We start from the raw sequence: 23,285 nt of genomic DNA on the forward strand, positions 1-23,285 counted from the left end.
TTGAGAGGTCCTTAACCAAATTTCTAAAGGCAACATCCTTTTATCCGTTGTCACTGCTTAACCAAACAACACTTCACGTCTGTGCCATCACACCAACGACGATATCGTTGTCTATCACATGCCATGCAACCATTGCACGTTCCTACACTCGATACATTTTTCAGTAGAGATTCGTAGTGCATATGCCCCATTTCAAAGGTTCAATCTGAGACATTCTCTCCCACCCAAACCATTGTCGTCATCGACAATGTCAATGCAGGTAAGAACATAACCTTTACTTATGTCAGTTTCTCTTTGCACTTATCTTTGGTCTTCCTTTTCTACTCAATTTATTTTGGTTTTCATCAAGTATCGCTGTAACTTTTAGCACACCAAGTTTCATTCCTCAACGTGCCTTAAATCACTTAGATAACGATATTCTGATCCAGCATCATTGAGCATTTTTTGCTTATGGGACCCTAGTGTAGTCTCATACACAAGCGGATCATCCTTGCTCGAGCGACAAACTTGTCATCTTCATGCTCATAACTGAGGTGCCTTTCGACCACAATAAGGGTAATTTCAAGCCCTTCATGGTTCTCGTAGAGAAGATCGACCACCAATGCGTACTGCAGTGATATCAACTCCCTTAAAGCATCTACTTGTGGCTTTTCAATAGTCCAACCTAGTCCTCAAGTGGGGGATGCCTACTTGCGTATCACCCCAAAACGGTCCTTCAAAGCGTCTTTCTTATCATTCATCCATACAAGGTGCAATTCATGACCCAACGTTGCAACTCACATCCAGAGTCAACAAACATGTTCTCGTAGGAATCAAACCGATGAGCTACGAATAATGACTTTTTCTGCACACACAATCTGTAGAGAAATTGTTAAACTCAAGGTACCAAAATAATGAACATTCTGCTCAAGATAAACACTCCCCTAACCTATAATCTCGGGAGAGAATATAAAAGTTCAATTGAGTCTCGCATACATAAAGATGCAAATTTATCCAGCGAAATTCAACACGCATTCTCTACATGCATAAGAAAAATGCTACGCTCCACCTGGGAACCTCATACAAAACTGGTAGAAATCTTTGCCTTATCTACGTTCCCTTATCCAACTGAATAACAACCTTGTACTTTTGTTTACCATCGACAAGATGACCTATATCACCCTGCCAACAATTTATTTCTACGCTCGGTTAACTACACTTTAGCTGCGCAAATTCGCATAAACATGATAAGTCATCACTTCTCTCTTTAGTGTCGTACTCAATGAACAACAAGGTCTATGTGAATCTTTCTCCTCTGATGCCAATTTGTCACGAACATAAATTTTTTTGCAAACCCGCGATGTGTCAGACTGCCCAATCTGACCAGCTTAATGGCCAAAGGTCGCGCACTAATACTTTTCTATGTGCTAAATCATTTTATTGGCCATGTACACCACCTCATGAACAACTGTCTAGCGAAAGCTGATCAAGTGCATCTCCAAATACATATTCTATTTGGTCTATGTCACTTATGTGCATAGTCGTCCCATACTGGCTAGCAAGCACACATATACCTTAGCATTGTGTGCCATAAAACGTATTGCAACTCCATGAACACTTCCAACCATAACCTCACCATAGAAGGAACAAGGCCTTGCGATCCCAGTTCGAAGATCAGTTGATGATTGTATGTCATAACGAAGAGCATCACTCAAACTCGTTCACCGACTCCTAGGCATTCATTCTGAATTGAAACCACCTAATATAATTTCTATAAAAAATAGTTCTAACCCACGTGCATTTTTGTACATCCAAACGCTATGCATGAGAAACTCATCAAAGGTCATTAACCAAATCCTCAAAAATACATCTTTTGATCAGCTGACACTGCTTAACCAAGCAATGCTCTACATTTGTGCTACAATATATCATCGCACTACCAAGATATCGTTGTTTATCGCATCCCATGCTACTACCGCACATCACCAATTAAGCCAACACATATTGCACATTCTTAAACTCGATGCATTTTTTACTCAATAGAGTTTCGCACTGCACATGCCCCCTTTTCGAAGGCTTGATCCACAGCACACCCACTGTTGTTAAAACAAGAGAGATCAACACACACCTAGGAGAATCAGAGTCCCCATCAACCCAATTTTTCAAGATTAGTCACCACCAATAGAAAATGTATAGTCTGAATTAATAATAAAACTTAATGCTGCTGCTGAGAGCCCTATAGAGTCAGAGTCCGAGCTGAATCAAGATTCCATTAACAGAAAAGAAAAAGGAAATGAAGAATGAGATGGGAAATTTTATCCAACTTGTTTCACATATCCACGAAGGGCGCAAGCACGGTTAATACCCTTAAATCGACCCACTACAATCATCTTAATCCCTTGCTAAAAATAACAAATAACAGAGACAAGCCCATCTAAATCTACTAAAATTTATCGTCATCATCGTCCTCTTCCTCCTCCTCCTCTCTTAAACATCACCAACCCTTGGGTTTTTATTTTTATTTTTTTTTACCCCTCCCTCCAAAAGATGAGAATGATCTCAGAAATCCTTGAGCAGTTTCCTCACCTGCTCCAACGTAACAAAGAGCACGACCGTAAAAGGGCCCTGCCTAGTGATGGTAGGTATGAAACCTTTGTACAGGGCCATAAGCCCCTCTGCCCTCACCGTCTTCAAGCCGCAATCCAGTGGCCCAGCGTAGGGTGGAGCCTCCCCCTGCACCACCCTCATGTTCATCACCCTCGTCTTGATCACGTCCACCGGGTTCGACGCCACGGCCGCAACGAGCCCGGCGGCGAAGCTCGAGGTGACGTGCGTGCCGAGCCCGTCCCTCATCAACCCGTTCCCCACGATCGCCTCCTTCACCTGGTCGTACGTGGCCAGCTGCGACGCCGTGACCAGCATCGCACGTTGGATGGTCATCGACGAACCTCGCCAGAGGCTCGTCACGCCCTCGTTCTTCACCATCCGCGCGATGGCGTTCCCCACGCTCGTGTAGTTCCGCCGCTGCTCCATCGGGAGCCGGCCGTCCGCCTGCATCCTCACCATCGCCACGTCCGCCGGGTTGCCCACGGCCGCTCCGATCCCGCCGGCAGCGAGACCGGCGGCGATCTTTCGGACCAGGGTGAGTCTCCCGGTGGACGGATCAGAGTATTTCTCCCTGAAGATGTCGTATAGACCCATCCTGGTGGTGGAATAGAGGGCCTGCCGGAGGACAGTGGCGGAAATGCCGTTGAAGAGCGCGGCAGGACCCTCCGTTCTTATGATCTTGACGCCGACGGAGATGGGTCCGACGCGCGGGGGAGGCGGCGGCGGTGATTGGGATGCTGGGTGGATGTTGGTGGTGGAGATGGAAGGAGAGGTGGTGGCGAAGGCAACGGCGGGGCGGGTGGGAACGGGTGGTGGGGCTTCGCCCTGCAGTTGCATACGGACCTTAATGAGATCAAGAGGGTGGGTGGAGACGCCGGCGATGACGGCGGCGATGCCTCCTTCAACAAAACCTTTGACAACCATTCTGTTATCAACGACGATAGGGATCACGGATCCCTTTCCCAGGGACAGAGAGCTAAAATCCGGCGATGGGTATTCCTTATTTCGTCTAGGAGAGGCCCTGGGGAGGAGGTGGGAGGGGTTCTGTGGTGGAATTGAGATCGGAGGTGGGAGGGGTTCTGTGGTGGAATTGAGATCGGAGGTGATTACGAGGATTAGAAAGAGGAAGAAGGCGATGGGATCAGGAGACCAGGAGATGGGAGTGAAGAGCAAACGCGCTCGATGAGGAGTGGGGGGCAACAGGGCCTCCGAGACATATGCTGCTTAAGCTTCCGTAGAGAGAGAGAGAGGTTTTCGGAGGGCAAGACGGGTGATCCTTATTTATGCTTTACATACTCTCCTTCTTGAGGGGAGGGGAGGGGAGGGGAGGGGAAGAAAAGAAAAGGAGAGGGGAAAAAGCTAGGGACCGCGATTTCAACGCGGCACCTGGTGACCCCTGTTTTCACTCTGTAAATCCCTACCCTCCACTTTGAAATTATGTTTTAGATGTTCGCCTACGCCCTTTCCCCAAACAAAACTGTCTATCTAGGAAGCATCCTCTCTAAGACACACATCAACGCTTCTTGTGAATGGTTGGAACTTGACAGACTCGACGTGGCTAAATCATTGAGCCCTGGATCTCTGGACTTTGTCAACGCGTCTTTGCAAGTCACTAACTTGGTTACGGTATTCCTCTGCCACTCAATGGCCTGCGCACGACTTTTCCACTAGAAAAGCTTTCTTACATCAGGTCTAAGTAGCCGCCCCCACTTGCTCAACTCCGCCTAGGCTGGGGTGAGCCGAGTCTTTCAGTCAAAGTAGGAATAAGCGTTTTTGTGGGAAGCTTCCTATCAAAGACTAGGTTTCAATTTGGAAAGGATTGACCTGACCGAGCCTTAAAAGTTCATCCAACTCTGTCAAGTATCAAACACCACGTCAGGAAGAATTACATTTTAGAGTTTTTGTATATAATAACTAAGTTTTCAATGAACTGGTAGGGGTCTGCCTAACCACAGCTTGACTATAAAAAAACGAAACAAAAAAGAATTCCATTTTAAAAGAGCTTTTTATTTTCTTTATCTGATTAACAGGCTGGGGCCATAACCCCTATGCAATACATTCAGTACCCTTACTGAATGGCTGCATTAACAAGCCAATTAGGGGGGTTTATCTTTCATCTTTGGATATACAATCCAACAGATTATACAACAACAAATCAGGTTGTCTCTTCCTACAACTACTCTGTACAGGAGAGAAATGCTGCCAACCAAAACTGCTCTGCAAAACAATATGATCAACAAGCCTCTCCTTCAATTTAAGATTTCAAACACCATTATTGGAAGAAATATGCGATCTTCTAGCACCTTTCCTTGGCCTATTCAGAATTCCTTCAAGGAAAACAAACTCTGGCATTAAGTTGACAAACACCAGCCACCAAGACCTGACCCAAATGATTCCGCATAGCATATGCTATCCTCATGCTCTGCTGAATCTTAACAGATACTAAATGTAGATCAGTATGCATACTATTAGAAGGCTCCCAGTCAGAAGGAATCATTCCAAACTTAGCCCAACACTGTACTTTTATTTCCTGATCATCAGCTCAATCCAATTTAAGATAGTGCCCTTTGCAGCACTGTCATACTTCTCTGATGAAAGAACCATAGGAACAATCAACAGAGTTATGGGAAATATAATTTATAATACACAGATTTTTCATATAACTAAATGAAATGTCTGCCTCCAACATCTTAGTAACCAGGAAGGTCTTAACACCAAGACAAAATCACCATGTAAAAACTGCTACAGTATCTCCATGCAACATACATGAATGACTGTCCAAACTTGTTAAGAATAAAAGTCCAGCACTGATTGCAAAAGACTTTTGGTCAGAGGGACGCTTCTAAATTATGTACTTTACTAAGGGTTGAAGCAAGAAAAAAAAATCAAATTGTCCTCTACTTACAACGATAGCCTTATTGAACGACTTGGGATGCAAAAAAATGCCATAAACTGTTAATACTTTTTGACCGTCAGAAATTTGGGCAAGCCCTACTAGTGCATGTGGGGATATATGGCCCTCGCCTTTAACAAGAGATGGTGGAGGTTGAGAGGCTCCTTTGCTGGCTTCTCCCACTTTGATCGTTGCCCTTTTGGATGCAGTAATGGTTGTGTAACGATGGGGCGGCATCGAATTCTGATGCTCTAGTCCAATTTTCCTTTTTTCAGTCCAATGCAAAAGTACCCCTACCCTTTGCAACTTGCAGCATGATTGATACTACTTGTTTTTTGAGTTCTATTTGAACTGCCGAAATCAAAATTCTGGCCCAGTTCCAATGCATAAGCAGGGGTACAAATGTATCATATTTGGTTTGTTTGAATCCAAACACAGAGCAAATACAGGTCTTATCTAAATTCATATTCTGATCTTACTTTAAGGTTCAAGTAATCTGGGTCCATTTGCACCCGTACAGTTAAAGATGTCGAACTGCGCAATTGCCTTTGCTGAGTTCCTACCAGATCCATAACTAAGTCAAAACTGGTTTGGGTTTTGACATATCCAAATCCAATCAAAATTTGAGCTGAATACCACATTGGAAGCAAACCAAGCCAATGGAGAGCGAGGATCCAGTTGAACAAAAGCCGCAGACCTTTCCGCAGTGATGAACCTATCCCCACCAAACTAAGAAGGCAGATTTTGCCATCAATTCCTGACATGACCATCTGTCTCATGCGGCAATCGCAATACAGGAAGTGTGTTGTGGTAAACATCCAATGTCACCAAACTTGGGCCCCAATCTCTACTGAAAGGGAATTTATCATCAAACATGAACTCAATGCTAAAATTTATCTTTTTATTTGATCTGAGGAATTGAAAAAAAGAGATCGGTATTGACAGAAAGAAAGGCAGAAAGTTCACAATAACGATGACAATCTCTCACTTGGGATGAACATGATATGATAGCAAGATGGGGATATGGAACTAACTTATCCAAGACATTCCACGTTCATAAAATATTTGCTTCTGGGGGTTATCTATCTCCGATTTTGCCTATCAAGAAAAGGAAAGTTTATGATTCATCTATCTCCAATATGTTGTCCACTTAAAAATAATACTCGGAAAACAAATTTGGCAAAAGTAAAGAACCAATTAGAAAGTGTTTTTGATACTGAAAAGAATGGTTAGAAAATCACAAATTGATGCTTCTTTTTACGGCAAATTAAAAGAGCACGGGATGGTGTTCCCCTCTGCAAGTGATTGTTTCGTGCACTGCCAACCATGGGTTCCCACCTATTATTCAATGCAAACAAAGTCTGATGTCATTCCCAGATCAGATGAGTGGCCAAGCACAAAATGTTATGACCAATGCCCAAGCACTACATTCATATGAGAGCTCCAAATGTCACAAATTTATTTAAAGTTGTTTGTCCCACGTTCCATTTAGAAGCGTCACCTTCTAATAAGTAATTTTTTCCCCCCAAGAATGCAAGCAAGAACACTGTTTTTTTTTTGGGGGAGAGAAACATTTAGAACTACATAAAGTTGTATCAAATAATAGATTTTTAAAAAGCTATCATATGAATTTAGTTTTACAGAATCTCAAGTTCGAATCACATCACTCTGGGTATGGAGCAAGGTTGTTAAATGCGATGAGGCGAAGCGAGGCATTGAGCATGTTATGAAGCGAGGCGTAAGCCTCGAGGCGTTGAAGCGTAAGCCTCGAGGCGTTGAAGCGTAAGCTTCATGATTAGAATAATATATAATATTAATAAAATAATGAAAATTTTAAATAAAAACTACTAATTTGCTTTTAGTTATTTTAGTACAAAATCATAAGAAAATAAAATAAAGATTCATCACCGATCTCTGCGTCCGCCATTAACTGACCGGGGCCGAACAGGGAGGCGACGTCAGAATCGACGTTGAATGAGACGATGCTTGCAGCGTTTTCCAAGAACGGCTTGTCGATGAGAAATCGTGCACTGCAGTACTCAAAGAGGAAGAGGATGAGAGTGTACCAAATTATGCATTGGAGGACGACGATCTGTAGTCTGTACCATAAGGTCGCTGACAGACCCTCACTGGCTACATCTGATCTTGAGAGCAATTTTTCCATGTATATATAAAAAAATGCCGCTGACAGATCCATGAGGTCGTTGACAGACCCTCACTGGCTACATCTGATCTTGAGAGCAATTTTTCCATGTATATATAAAAAAAGGCCGCTGACAGATCCATGAGGTCGTCGACAGACCTGCCCCCTGCCCCTCAGAAGTTTTTTTGTTTAATTAAAATTTATATTTGTAAGCCTGGAAGTCCTACAAAAACTGGAAAAAAAAAACACCATTTTATACCTCAGGCTGCCATTAAAATGCATTCAGATAAAGTACCTTAACAAAAATAAATAAACAGGTTGTTTAATATAATAGCCCTGAAATCAAACGGCCTTTTGTAAATAGATGATAAGTTAGGCATAATGTTGTAAATTGCTCCATATTCATCATTTTTTACCTGACCAGGACTGTTAAAAAAAGAAAATCTCAAAATCACCGTTGAAGAGGCAGCGCTTCAGGTACTGAGTGTGCGCCTCAGTACCTTGAGCGTGCGCCTCGCCTGTGAGGTGTACGCTTCAAGTATTGAGGCGTACGCCTCTCACAACACTGGTATGGAGTTCACTCCTGTAATCCTCATAACTCGTCATGGTTTTCAAAGAAACACATAATGCAATTGTTTTTAAAGGTGCTCTGAGTATCGTTAACATTAATCTAATTAGTTTAAAGTTAGCTGAATCCATGCATTCATTTTTTGTCATCATTTATAAAATTAAAACCAAAATAAACTCTATATACTCATTTTTGGTAACTTATTTTTATGCCATTTTTAACCAATTTTTTAATGGAAACCAGTAATATTAATGTATTCAAATTTCACTGGATATACCAACGGGGGCTCCGCTTGTCTGCAGAAGCAGTTAGTGCACGTCACTTTGTGTTGGGATGTTGCAAGTTCCAATCTCAAAGGGTATAGTTGTCTAACTGGTAGGGTCTGCCTAACCCTAGCTTTCTCTGTCGAAAAAAAGAAAAAAAAATCACTGGATTTGCTTTCACGCCACTCTCTTGGGTGAGGCGGACTCTAGGGATGCCAACAGGTAGGATTTGCTTCGGACTAGGTGAGACCAAACCCAGATATGATTTGAGATGCTGATACTGGGTCTCGATCCAGGTCTAATAGGACCCACTATAAGAAAAACCATACCTGGTTCTTATAAGGATTACATGAACCCGGCCTGCACCATGGCCAGTAAAATTATATATATATATATATATATATATAATCTTTTTTACAATGAAAAAATGTGGATCTTAGTCTAAACTCAGGTTGGGCCAGACTGGGTTTGGTATGAAATTTCATAAACCATACCCAACTCCATATGTTAATCAAACCCACTGAGTCTTACTCAGATTCTAATCGGACCTCCTTGTTTATCATCAAACCCTGACCCTCAGGGTTTGGTAAGGGTCGGTCCGGGACAAACCCAACCCATTAACACCCCAAGTTGACTCTTATAGCATCTTAACCGAGCGGCAGTGCCCGGACTGGGATGTCATATAACCGGGTGATCAAAACCTCCAAACCTTGTAGAATTGGAAGACACCAAGAGAAGGGGCGGGCCACTGTCATCCTATCAGGACAAGTAATTCCTTCAAGTTTGGTCTCATAATTGTGATTGGTAAAGCCAACCAACGAAACTTCGTCTAGGCACGTTTCATTCACCAACCGGGAGTAAGAAGAAGAAGCATCCAGACGAACAGATGCCACATATTCAGTTGGGGATATGTATCAACCAACAACGAGAGAGAGAGAGAGAGAAGATTTCCTTAATTTGAAAAACTTTTTGTTTTTGGTGGCTCCATACCATCCACAGAACATGTAAACATAAGAGAATTCACACATCTTGAGAGGGCCCGCCGCATTCTATTGTTGTGGGCCCATGGAAAGCAGCCATGTGATCGACCCTGACGACAGAGAAAATCTCTCTCTTGAGAGATGAATACCACATAAAACTGTAAGAGAAACTATTTGATGTAACCTTTGGCTTCTTCGTGTCTGGTCCGTCTTGAGATAATTTTGGATGGGAGCTGGCAGATATTTTTGCAGGTTGAAGAGTTTTAGACCTCATTTTCTTCCGTGTGCTTCAATAGGATTTTGAAATTTTCAGAGTACGCTACCAGAATATTGATAACGTGCCCAACCATTGAGTTGGTGCACCATCAACTCATTATAGCATGTCCACCGGAAAAAAAAATCTATTAAAAAAAAGAACCAATTTAGAAACAAACTGCATGTTTTATGACATGTGCAGTGTGGAGCTCTACCGAATGAAAAACATATCAAGTGTAGGAATGTGTGGTATGCTTTCGCTTAATCAATGATAGCATGGCATGCGATATATCATTGTTAATGTATCGTTGTATGACGGCACAAACATGGAGCGTTGTTCGGTTAAGCAGTGCCAGTGGATTAGAGGATGTTACTTTTGAAGATTTGGATAAGAACCTCTCGGCTTGCAAGATTATTCTCACGCGTAGCTATTAAATGCACGAAAGTGCATGTGGGTTAAGACTAATTCCTTCGGAGATCACATTAGGTGATTCCAACCGAGTACGGTGACTCGAAGCTAGGCGAGTGAATGCCTAAGCATCGACGAATGAGTCTAGGTGGTGCTCTTCGCTATGGTGCTTAATCATCAACTGGTCTCTGGACTGAGAGTCATAAAGCCTTATTCCTTCAGTGACGATGTTTTGTTATATCGTGCGCACAAAACTGCAATACGTTTTATGACACACAAGGCTAAGGCAAAGTTTTTGCCTTTTTAAGAAATGATAGCGGGTATGAAACGGCTATGCACTAAACGACATGAACTACATGAAATACGCATTTGAAAATGCGTTTAATCAGCCTCCGCTAGAAGGTGGTGCACAGGACCAATGAAAATGATTCAGCACATGGAAAGGTGTTGGTACACAGCCTTTGGCCGCTAGGCTGACCAACTTGAGCAGCTTGGTGTGCCGTGAGTTTACGATGCATTCTATGCCCATGACAGCGATAAAAAGGCTTGCAGCGATAAAGGACCGTCGCACCGCACTGGCTTATTGAAAAAAGTAAGCCCGTGAGATTTTATGCGCCTTAAATTTGAGCAGAAGTCAAACCTTCTTCAACAATATCTCATACTCCAATTTGCTTCATGCAATACAAGTGCCTCAGTGGTTGCATGAGAATCAAGAGGCATCAATCCTGATAGCCAATCATCTCAGGACTTACGGCATAACTAGCACATATCAATTGAAAGAACAAGGTCTTTTCAGTTTCAATCAAGGGAAGCTCATTCACAGCAAGCATGTAATAAAGTCACAAGAAATATAAGAAGTCATGCAGCATAAAAAGGTTCCGACAGTTGCTAATGTTCAACTAAGGTTCATAAGCAGCTGAACCCTTACAGATCATCTTTTCAATCTGATACCATAGAAGACGTTCGTCATAACAATGGCAAGGATCTATGGTTGAGGACATCTGATAAATCCAATTATTGGTTACTTTATGTTGAGAACTTCAATCTCAAAAACTGAAACTGAGTTTGGTTGTATTCTCCATGCAGGAAATCCATTTGCTCCATAGGCATAATCTGGAGAGCACTGCAAAACAGCAGAGTATTATCATTATAGTGCTTAAGGGTGAACTCAGGAGTATCAATCATAAACTTCCATTGGATGTATTTCCACGAGAAGGCCCAGACAAATGGAATGCAAGTTACGCAAATATTTGGTGTAAAAACGTTATCAAAAGAAAGGGCTGTCACTGAAGCAATTAGGAAGCCAACAGCAATACATTGTAAAATAGTGGTGACGAATGCAACTGTCTACGATGCTGTGCATGCAGGACATCAGGTATCAAGAATACTTACATAGAACAAAATATTAAAACCAGCATGGACGTGCAGCTACCTTCTAGAGCAAAGGGAAGTTGTAAAAGAAAGAACATGATATAATGAACTCAATTTATTAAAAACCATAATACTTGTTACATGAGGAAAACAAAACCAGGTGATTTCTACAGTCCTGATTCACTGAGTTCCTGAAGCCATCAAGCAGCCGTACGTTTTCAGCCAGTCCAATATTGTCTCCCTAGGAAAAAAAGAACTTTATGAACATGATCTATTGATTTAGTGCTCAATATAACTCCTCTGCCCAAGTGAATCACGTGTGAGTGTGCATCCATGCATGCACTTAACCTTAAAAGCCTTTAGCAGATGTTAACAAATTCAGCAAACCTTTGTACGTTTTCAGCCAGTCCAATATTGTCTCCCTAGGAAAAAAAGAACTTTATGAACAGGATCTATCGATTTAGTGCCCAATATAACGCCTCTGCCCAAGTGATGGGCACTTCAAAACACGTGTGCATCCATGCATGCACTTAACCTTAAAAGCTTTTAGTGCCCAATATAACGCCTCTGCCCAAGTGATGGGCACTTCAAAACACGTGTGCATCCATGCATGCACTTAACCTTAAAAGCTTTTAGCAGATGTTAACAAATTCAGCAAACCTTTGTGCTATGATTCAAGGAGAAGAAGTTAAGAAATGTGTGTGCGTGTGTGCTAACAACTTCACAAAAACGAGTCAGGTAGAAGCATGAAATTAAGAAAATCTGTCTGATTAAAAAAAACTCCGCCTGTGTAGTTATACACTGCCGGTCCCAAGCCCGGATAAAGGAGGAGGGTTGCGGTAGGCCTGTGACAGCCAGCATAAAAACTTTGTCATATCCTATGAAAATGAACCAATATGAGAATTTCGTTGGGGCGTTCCCTACTGAGCGACGCGCTGTACTCTCTAGGCCCGGAGGCAGTGATAAATGTGCAAGGGTTGCTAGGTCGTCGCCCAGAAGCGACGCGTCACACCGGCGCCCGGGTGTGGTGTCAAATAGGCAAGGGTTCCCTCACTTTGTTGGACGGGTGGGGGTAAAGAAGTTAGTCCAAGACCATAAAATTAGGTTAGCCACTTGGAACATAGGGTCTTTAACTGGTAAGTTGGTAGAGTTAGTAGATGTTATGTGTAGGAGAAAGATTGATATTTTATGTCTTCAAGAGACCAAATGGGTAGGTGAGAAAGCTAAAGTGATAGAACCTTGGGGATATAAGATTTGGTATACAGGAATAAATAGGAATAGGAATGGAGTAGGGATTGTTATGAGTCGTCAGTTTATAGATAATGTAGTTGAGGTCCGTAGGAAGGGTGATAGAATTTTACTTATTAAATTAGTATTAGGTACGGATATTATTAATATTATTAGTGTTTATGCACCTCAAGTAGGTTTAGATGATTCCATTAAGCATCAATTTTGGGAAGATTTAGATGGAGTAGTACAAGAGACATCTTATGGAGAAAAGCTTTTCATCGGCGGTGACCTTAATGGACATGTAGGCATTAGTAGGGATGGATTTGAGAATATCCATGGAGGCTATGGTATAGGAGAAAGAAATGAAAGTGGAGAAAGGATTTTAGATTTTTGTTTGTCCTATGATATGATCTTAGCAAACACTTGGTTTAGGAAGAGGGAGTCTCACCTAGTAACATTTAAAAGTGGGGTTAATACGAGTCAGATAGATTTTTTCCTACTTAGAAAGAGAGATAGGGGTTGTTGCATCGATTGTAAGGTTATACCAGGAGAAAGTGTAGCTACACAACATAGAGTCTTAATTTTAGATCTTAGAATTAGACAATGCCGCAAAAGGGATAGACATAGGATAGATCCTAGAATTAAGTGGTGGGCACTGAAAGGAGCTAAACAAGGAATGTTTGTAGAGCAGGTAGTTAAGGAAGTTGATTGGTGTCTCGAGGAGGATTCAGAATCAATGTGGAATAAGATAGCAGGTGGTATGAGAAAAGTAGCTAAGAAGGTATTGGGTGAGTCTAAAGGCGGTGCACCACTAGGTAAGGATACATCATGGTGGAACGAGGATGTCAAATTAGCTATTAAGGTTAAAAGAGAGTGTTATAGAAATCTAAGTAAGAGTCGTGATAATGAGAATTTGGAGAAGTATATGATAGCAAAGAAGGAAGCTAAAAAAGTTATTCGAAACGCGAGGGCTAAGGTATATAAGGAGGTTTATGACAAGTTGGATACCAAAGAAGGCGAGAAGGATATTTATAGGCTTGCAAAGATGAGAGATAGGAAATCGAAGGATTTGGGTATGGTTAGATGTATCAAAGATGAAACGCAAAGGGTTTTAGTCAAAGATGAGGAGATTAAGGAGAGATGGAAAGATTATTTTGATAAGCTATTTAATGATAGTCATGCTCAAGATCTTGGAGACTTCTCCATTCCTTTTCATGAGATAAATCGTGACTTCATGCGCAAGATTCAAAAGAAAGAAATTGCAGAGGCTTTGAAGAAAATGAAATCAAGAAGGGCAGTTGGCCCAGATGGTATACCTATCGAGGCTTGGAAATGCTTGGGAGAGAAAGGTTTAGAATGGTTGACAAATCTTTTTAACTTGATTTGGCGAACAAATAAGATGCCTAATGAGTGGAGGAAGAGTATTTTGGTGCCTTTATATAAGAATAAGGGTGATATACAAGATTGCACAAACTATCGTGGTATAAAACTCATGAGTCATACTATGAAACTTTGGGAGAGGGTGATTGAGTCTAGGTTGAGGAAGGTTGTCATGATATCGGAAAATCAATTTGGTTTTATGCCTGGAAGATCAACTATGGAAGCTATACATCTTCTTAGACAACTTATTGAAAGATATAGAGAGAGGAACAAAGATTTGCATATGGTTTTTATTGATTTAGAGAAGGCATACGATAGAGTACCTAGGGACGTTCTCTGGTGGACAATGATGAAGAAAGGTGTTTCTCTCAAGTACATTAGTATAATTAAAGATATGTATGAAGGAGTAGTAACCAATGTCCGCACTTGTGGAGGGGTGACAACCAATTTCCCGATAACGGTTGGGTTACATCAAGGATCTGCTTTAAGCCCTTTCCTATTTGCGATAGTGATGGATGAGCTTACGAGATCAATTCAAGAAAATGTACCGTTGTGTATGTTGTTTGCTGATGATATTGTTTTGATTGATGAGTCTAGAGCTGGGGTTAATGCTAAGTTAGAATTATGGAGACAGACATTGGAAGCTAGAGGTTTTAAGTTGAGTAAGAGTAAGACTGAATATATGGAATGTCGGTTTAGTAAGCAACGAAGTAGTGATGGGAGTGTAGTGAAGCTTGGTGAGCAAGATATACCGGTGAATGATTATTTCAAATATTTGGGATCCATCATTCAAAAGTATGGAGAAATTGATGGAGATGTAAATCATAGGATAAAGGTTGGGTGGATGAAATGGAAAAGTGCTACTGGAGTGTTGTGCGATCGTAGAATGCCATTGCGGTTGAAGGGAAAGTTTTATAGGACGACTATTAGACCCGCTTTACTATATGGTACGGAATGTTGGGCTGCCAAGAGACATCATATTCAAAAAATGAGTGTAGCTGAGATGCGGATGCTTAGATGGATGTGTGGAAATACAATAAAAGATAAGATTCGGAACGAAGAGATACGTAAGAAGGTAGGTGTTGCACCCATTGAAAATAAGATGCGAGAGAATCGTTTACGGTGGTTTGGACATATTCGGCGAAGGCCTAATGATGCTCAAGTTAGAAGGTTGGAGAAATGGGAAAATATATTAGTTAAAAGAGGTCGGGGTAGGCCTAGGAAGACTTGGATGGAGATGATAGGAAAGGATATGAATGCTTTGAACCTCACCGAGGACATGGCGTTGGATAGAAATGATTGGAGGAAAAGGATTCATGTGGAAGACCCAAAATGAATTTCTTTTTTGGTTCATATCGCTGACCCCAATTGTTTTGGGATGAAGGCGTAGTTGTTGTTGTTGTCTGATTAAAAAGAAAGCCATTATGTGTTTGAGTCAGGTAGAAGCATGAAATTAAGAAAATCTGTCTGATTAAAAAAGAAAGCCATTATGTGTTTGTAATGAAGTGATATCCAAGAGAGCAATAGTCACAATGACACAAAGACGAACACACCAAGCACTCAAGTGCGACAAGCACACCCACAAAGCAACTAAGGGCATACACAATTCACATAAAAAATATTAATTTTATTAAGGCCAAATATGTAAAAAAAAATGTATACTTACAAAATAGCACAAGCCATATATATATTACCATAACAGCGAGTCAGACTATAAACTACCCGTTGGAAAGTTAGCTACTCTCTCAAGTTAGCTACTCTCTCCCAACAGCAACTTAAACTAGACAAAGACAAGATAAAAAGAGAAGTTGCACCTAGAGTGCACATAACATATTACACAACAGTAATGTATAGCATACCCATGACATAGCATATGACACAACACACTAAGTTTATCTAGAGTGTACATTACCTAGGACAACACTAACTATGCTAGCCTATGACCTAACACATATACATCTAGAGTGTATACTCTCCCTCAAACTTACGGTGTAATAACTGAAAAGTTACCCAACAAAAAATGTAACCATGGCGATGGAAGTGCTTTGGTGAAAAAAATCGGCCAATTGATTCTCTGAAGAAACATATGAAAGTTATATTGTTTCCTTTAGATACTTTTCACGAACATAGTGACAGTCCATCTCTATAAGCTTGGTCCGCTTATGAAATATATGATTTGAATATCTTTTGTTACTTTTTATATTTCTACAAGATTACAAAATCACCTACAAAGACACACAAACTTGTGGTTGAGCGATGATCATTTGCATTTTCTCAACAATCAGAATAAGAAAAAACAATCCTTTCTAATGAGAACGACAAAAATAAACCTTTACTAATTGTATTTATAACATATCTAATAATCCCCATCACAATGCTCATATGCACTATGCTGGGAGAGTATTCAAATTGACTAACAAAATGAACAACATGAGAAATATCAAGTTTAGTAGTAGATAAATAAGTTAATGCCCCAATCATTTGTATGTAAGGTGTCAGATGACTTAGATCCTCCAAAGGAATTCCATCATTAATCTTCAATTTTGAATTTAAAACTTCAAGAATGAGACCACCCTTTTTTCGTTTGCAATTCTCGACATGGCCACTATCTCAAACTGCATATTTACTTTACATTAACAAATAACTATGAAGTGAGCAAGCAACTTCAATGCTAAGAAAATATCTAAGAAAGCCTAGATTTGCCATTTCAAAGTTACCCTTGAGGATAACGTTGATATCTTTAACTTATTATTTATCTCCTCATGTGATTATCATATCATCCACAAAAAGTAATAATATCACAATTTATGCATCAAAAGACTTAACAAATAAAACAGTATCAATATAACATGATTTATAACCTAAATTTATCATAACGTTGTTAAAAACCTATCATACCATGCCTTAGGTACTTTCTTGAGACCATATAAGGCCTTTTGTAAACGAAGAACCTTACCATGTGTTACCTCTAAACCTAAGAGAGGATCCATATAGACTTCTTCGTTTAGGTTATCATGTAAAAAGGCATTTTTTTATATCCATTTGATAAATGGGACAATTTTTAACTAAAGCAACCGTTATAAGGGTTCTAATAGTGGTCATTCTACCTACCGAGATAAAAGTTTCATAACTTGTTTTGTATTCTTTATTATACCCTTTGGCTATTAACCTAGCCTTATAGTGTTTTAAGGTTTCATCATATTTGGTTTTGACTTTATAAACTCATCTACACCTTATTGGCTTCTTTCCTGATGGTAGAGCTTGAATTTGCCAAGTCTTGGATCTTTCTAAGACTTCTAATTCTAATTTCATTGCTACAATCCATTTGGGATGATCCCTGACTTCTTTATATGAAGATAGTTCGTAGTAGGAGTGGATAGCCACAAGGCGAGACCTATAGTTGAGACTAAAAGATTCATATGAAACAAACCTAGTGGGGACATTTGATATTCTAGAAGATCTCCTAACACTAGGTACTTCTACTTCTTGGTTTCAAGAATATATTTCAAGAGCACACAATTATTGTTCATTGTTACGTCTAATGTAAAACTCCGCATGTGTATAATTGTTTAGTTATACACTGTCGGTCCCAAGCTCGGATAAAGGAGGAGGGTTGTGGTAGGTGATCATGCATATATTTCAAGGAGAATTAACATTAAAATATGCATGATTTTATGAAAAAATGTTTTAAAAACCCAAGTTTATGCTAGTTTTCGTTAAATGAGCTAAAATGATTTCAAAACAGAAAATGTGTGAAAAATAGCTTTATTTGTATATTTTAGTACATATTTTAATTTATTAACATAGTAGTTTAGTTTTAGTTTTTTATTAAAAATAAAAATAAAAAAAATAAAAAATGGATAAAATAGTTTTATATTGTTAATAAAATCATTTTAATTGTTTGTTTTTTTTAGAAAAGAAAAAATTTTATATAAATAAGTAGAATAGTTTTATTTTGAGTTTCTTTATAAATAAAAAAAAGTTTTGTTTGTAACTTTTTGAAAAAAAATTCTAATAAACCGGTTTACACGGTTTTTTATTTTTAACTGAAAAAAAAAAAACTGTTATAAACCGGTGTAACCGGTTTGGGTTTTTAAAAAAAAAAACTGAAAAGAATCTGTAACAAACCGGTGAACCGGTTTGCTTGTTTTTAAAACTAAACAGAAACAAACCGGTTCAAACCGGTTTGTTTGCTGTTAAAAACCCAAAAAAACGAAAAATCACCCGTCTTCCCCTGTGCGCCAGACTCTTCCTTTTCCCCCTCTTTTCCCTCTTCTTCTTCCCTCCACCACCGGCCATTCTTCCCTCTTTCTTCTTCTTCTCCCTATTTCTCTGTTCTTTCACGCCGGTGGAGGTCTCTCAGTCGGATGAAGGCGTACAGGAGGAGGCCGACTTCTTTTCTAACCCTTCCAGGTGTGATTCACGGTAAGCATTTAATCTCCTCTTCTTCTTCTTCTTCTTCTTCTTCTTCTTTGTTTCTTCTTCTTCCAATTTTTATCTTCTTCTGGTTCACTTAATAAGTTCAGGTTGTGTTGCTGTGTAAAGAAAAACGAAAAAAAAAAACAAAGAAAAACTAAAAAACGAAAAGAAAAAAATCGATAGATCGGATGCTGATTACCTTTTCAATCCATTTTCCTGTTTGTATTCTAGTGATTTTTTTCCGTTGATTTGATTTTCAGTTTGCTTTAATTCAGTAATTGTGTGTTTTGATTTCCATTTTCATCATAATATCGTAGATACAGTAGATTTTCATTTCTATTTCCTGTTATTGAGTTTTTTTTTTGGAATCTGGTGATCGATGGTGTGATGTTCAGATTGTGCGTTTAAATTCTGATCTATTGTAAGTCTGGAAGGAATTGTTGGAATTGTGCTTGATGATTAAACTTCAAATCATTTGATTGCTGGATTGATTTATGTCCGATATAATTTCATTCAATTGAGTTACTGTTTTTTTAGACATATTATGTTTTTCATTCCTGTTTTTTTATTTCATATTCTTGTTTTAATTTTTGTCTCTTTCATTCATCGTCTGTTTCTGTTTTCTAAAATTTCTTGTTTTGAATTTCCTGTTTGCAGCATGTTCTTATTTTCTTGAAATTTGTAATTTCCTGTTTTTGCTTTTACATTCATTCTATGTTTTTTTTTAATCATTTTCCTGCTTTGTTTTTACAGTTAATTTCTATTTCTTTATAGTTTAAATTTACTGTTTTTAACTTTTTCATGTTTCTGTTTTTTTATTTTGCATTCAATTTCTGTTTGTTCAGTTTTATATCTCTTGATTTTACCTCTTTAATTGATTTTTTGTTTAGTTTTTAGTCATTTCTTATTTGTTTTTCTTTACATATTGAAATTCTTGATTTTCATTACGTCCTTGATATTTTCATTTCTTTCAATTCTTGAAATTTTAATCTCATGTTTTGTTTTCATAATTAGCTTACTCTATTGTTAGATCCTAGTTCATTGAGTTTTAAGTAGTTGTTAGTTAAGTAAATGATAGATAATTAGCGTTGTTAATTGCTTAATTGTAAAAACCAGTTAAAAAAAATAAAAAAAAAGATCGGACACGGGTCGGGTCCAGACCCGACCCGGATCCAACCTGTGCCAGCCCCTCGAAAACCCTTTTCGAGGGGACTGGCAGCCCACGGCAGGGGGCCTCTCCGGCGACACAGGGGGCGGGCCCTGTGTGCACCCCCTCCCTATTTAAAAGACGAGAGGGGAGAGGGGAGGGCCTACGAGCCTCCCCCGACCCCCCCCCCCCCCCCCCGACTCTCTCTCTCATCTCTCGTCTCTCTCCCCTCTGCTCTCTCTTACCCCGTTCTCTTTCATAACGGTAGGGGCCGATGACCCCTGCATTGAGTTGCGGAGAAACCGAGTTTTCTCCCTACCTATATTCATTTTATACATGCTAAACTACGCACTTTTGCAGTGTTACGCAACGGAGCCCGTTCGCGCCCCGCGAACTAAACCGACGATCACTTACGTTCGTAGACGGCTTCATTCTCGCAATACTCCAAGGTAGGAGAAGTTGCACAAGGACTTAAATAATTAAATCAAGCTTAAATAATTGATAATCGAAGGGACTTAATGATATATTTATATACTTATATGTATATAAGTACATTTTTAAATCAAGGACGCGGTTTCGCGATCCTTGTCCTTTGCTTTCGCATTTCAGTTTGCCGTCGCGCTTTGCGCCCAGGCTTTTACTTTCGTATTTACTGCTTATTGTCTTTTAATTCAAGGACGCGGTTTCGCGGTCCTTGTCCTTTGCTTACGCACTTTCTGTTTCTGTTGCCGTCGCGCTTTGCGCCCAGGCTTTTGCTTTCATAGTTACTACTTACTGTCTTTTAATTCAAGGACGCGGTTTCGCGATCCTTGTCCCTTGCTTTCGCAGTTCCTGTTTGTCGTCGCGCTTCGCGCCCAGGCACTTTCTTTTCGCATTATTATATTTTGTTTCTTTTCCTTGCCATAGACTCAGAGTATTCGAGAGGAATACCTATTCCTCTTTCCACCCGATACGTTTTGGGAAAACCCTTGATCTGGAGCAAGACCAAGTTGTTGGGTGATAGGTTCCTTTGTGAAACCCATTTACCAAAACCAGTGTCGTGACTTACATAGCACCCAGACACTGCGTCATCGGATGTCAGATTCGAGAAAATCACATGCCTTATGTTGGCAAGATTGTGTGTCGTTTCGAAAGATTTGATATGTTAAAATAGTTTTTAAAAAAAAACATTATATCTTTGCGAAACACACTCTCGAGGCTCCTATTAAGGACCTGTATCCCTTTTCTCGTAAGTGTACTTCTTAAACATGCGAGACATGTTAGTACTACGACGATTGGATGAGAGAGTCTTATGACCTCGATTAATGCTTAGTGCAGGTTGTTGAAAACACATATAAGAGTGGGATCGCCTTCATAGGCAAGATGCTCGTTTCGGTCTAATGGACCAGAGCATGAAGAATGAGGCAACGGCTAAGAAACCCCGTCGCGCTTACTTCAACCTTGCTTCGTCAAGAAAGAGGACGAAGGGTACCAACTCCGATTGACAGTCCATTTATGGCTTTCAAAAAAGGGCAAAAGACCCGTTTTTCCCCAGTCATCGGAGGTTAGGGGGAGGGATAGGGGCTACATAAGTTAGCCTAACACTTCTGCAGAAGTTGGATGCATCCCTATCAGGCCTTGGGGACTTACTCTCTCGACCATCGGTCATCTCCATAGGAATAGGATTCAGTCAGACAACCGAGGTATATTAAAATACTTAACATAATGAACACTCGGCTTGGACTCGACTGTTTCGACTCACGTGTCATGTATGTACCCGCATGGTCGGTTATCAAGTAATAACTAAATTGAGCATGCACACCCTTTTCAGTTTGTTGTACTTAGCTTATTCCTCCAGTCTATCTGCTTAGTTCGCTCGTTACTACCTGCTGTATAAATTATCTATGCCTAATTTAGTTCTTTCTGTCTTTGTACTCTCCTGCTAGTTTTTCACAAAACTAACCCATCTCATGGGTACAGGTGACGATTAGGTGCATCAGGCGATGGCGCGACTGCGAGATGATTTAAGGATCCACTGTTTCTGCTCGTAGTGCTTCTCCTGGACATTTTTGGTTTTTGATACGGTTTTCCCTTGAGGAAACCCAAATTTTGTACAAACTTGATACTCTCTTTAAATAGAAGGAATGATTTCCTAAGTATTATTGCAGATCGTCCATGGTAAATCTTTGTTTTCTCGCTAACGTGCCCAAGGTTGTCAAACCTGCCTTTTTTTTCTTTTAAAAGAAATCGTTTCCGCTGATTTAGAAATAAACTCTGTAAAGAAAAGGAATTTTCCAACTATTTCAAGGAATTTATAAGGTTCGAAATTTTGGGGCGTTACAACTTGGTATCAGAGCAGATCGAAACAGTGATTCTTGGTCATCGAGCATCCGCATCGCGCTGTAAGTAATTTAATTTCTCTTTTTCTATACTATTAGACTAGAGTATATCTTACATGAGTATTTGGGATTTTTCTTGTCCAAAGAAAATGAACCCTCCGGATGGTGAAAGATTGGGACGCAGAAGGGGCGCAAGAAGAACGCGTTGTCGTTCTGTGAGGGGCAGAAGCTCTGTGGTAGGAAGACTTGAGCGTTCTTCTATCGGTTCAGATCATTGGACCAGCGGGCCGCCCCCTCCCACTTTTGCGGATTCTTGGGGCTTTACGCTTCCGGATACCTACCAGGCACCGCTAGCCGCGACATGGGCAGCAGTGCACTTTCGGGAAGGAAGTCGTGTGCCAAATCATGTTTTAGTTAATCGACACACTTCTCGGGAATCCTCTGAAGCAGAATCCCCCTGGCAAGCCCAGATGGGATGCAATTTCTGTGGCGAAGAAGGACATACGATGGATAATTGTCAACTCAGGGAAGCATACGATAGAAGGGGGACTACAGCACAAGATCTGGAGGACACAGCATCCTCAGTCCAGGGTACTTATGACACACCATCGTGTGATGGACAAATATTACCCCTAGAGAGTGCTCAGGACATCGCTTCACCCACTCATATGCCTTCCCCCAACTCACCAATTTACACACCATCCCCAGACTCGCCAGAGTATATATCGGATACTCCGGTAAACACTCCGGCTTCACCGCTATACATATTGGATTCCCCGGTGTACACACCAGCTCCACCGCAGTACATACCGGATTCTCCGGTATACACTCCGGCTTCGCCGCCCTATGCACTGGATGCCTCACCACATTATTCCCCTACTACTCCTCTTCACGAGCAAGGAGTCCCAAATGAGGATTTGCATCCTTTTCCCCCTCTGCGCGGGTTGAGGCGCACGAGTATCGCAAGAGAGTACTTGAGGAAGTACTCTCATCATCCTTAAAGGATATTAAACTCGTTGGATTGTGTACCCGTAGACAGTTTTTGTTTTAACTTTTTGTAAGTGCCCTCTTATACCAGTACTGCTGGGCTTTTGTAATCTCTATTACTCGGAAATATGATAAACTTTTTGAAATTACTCCTCTTTCAAGTATTGACTTATGTATCATCTGGGTATTTTAAGGATGGTTCGAGGGTCGAACGAAGGTTCGTCTGACGAATGGTCAGATCAACGGGGATTCATCATAGAATCTTTGAGCGCATTGGCTAGCGCCATGCGAAATCAAGCGCACAACCAAGTACCTACCCCAGAACCAAGCCACCCT

At 40.4% G+C, this 23,285-nt stretch overlaps 1 long non-coding RNA gene and 1 pseudogene across 3 annotated transcripts in view; both read right to left on the reverse strand.

The window, feature by feature from the left end:
- Nucleotides 1–2,184: 2,184 nt before the first annotated feature.
- Nucleotides 2,185–3,883, reverse strand: LOC149816015 (mitochondrial uncoupling protein 4 pseudogene; annotated as a pseudogene). The gene has a single exon (XR_016427564.1). The product of XR_016427564.1 is annotated as a mitochondrial uncoupling protein 4 pseudogene (transcript).
- Nucleotides 3,884–10,965: 7,082 nt separating this feature from the next.
- LOC149816016 (uncharacterized) overlaps nucleotides 10,966–23,285 on the reverse strand; it is a 30,319-nt gene continuing 17,999 nt past the window's right edge. For both annotated transcript variants that reach the window (XR_016427565.1, XR_016427566.1), the window contains exon 4: nucleotides 10,966–11,220. This is a non-coding gene — a long non-coding RNA (uncharacterized LOC149816016). The remainder of the gene's footprint in view (nucleotides 11,221–23,285) is intronic.

The sequence above is a fragment of the Nuphar pumila genome, chromosome 14, assembly GCF_984573655.1.
Source record: "Nuphar pumila chromosome 14, dmNupPumi1.hap1.1, whole genome shotgun sequence".
NCBI classification, from domain to species: Eukaryota; Viridiplantae; Streptophyta; class Magnoliopsida; order Nymphaeales; family Nymphaeaceae; genus Nuphar; species Nuphar pumila.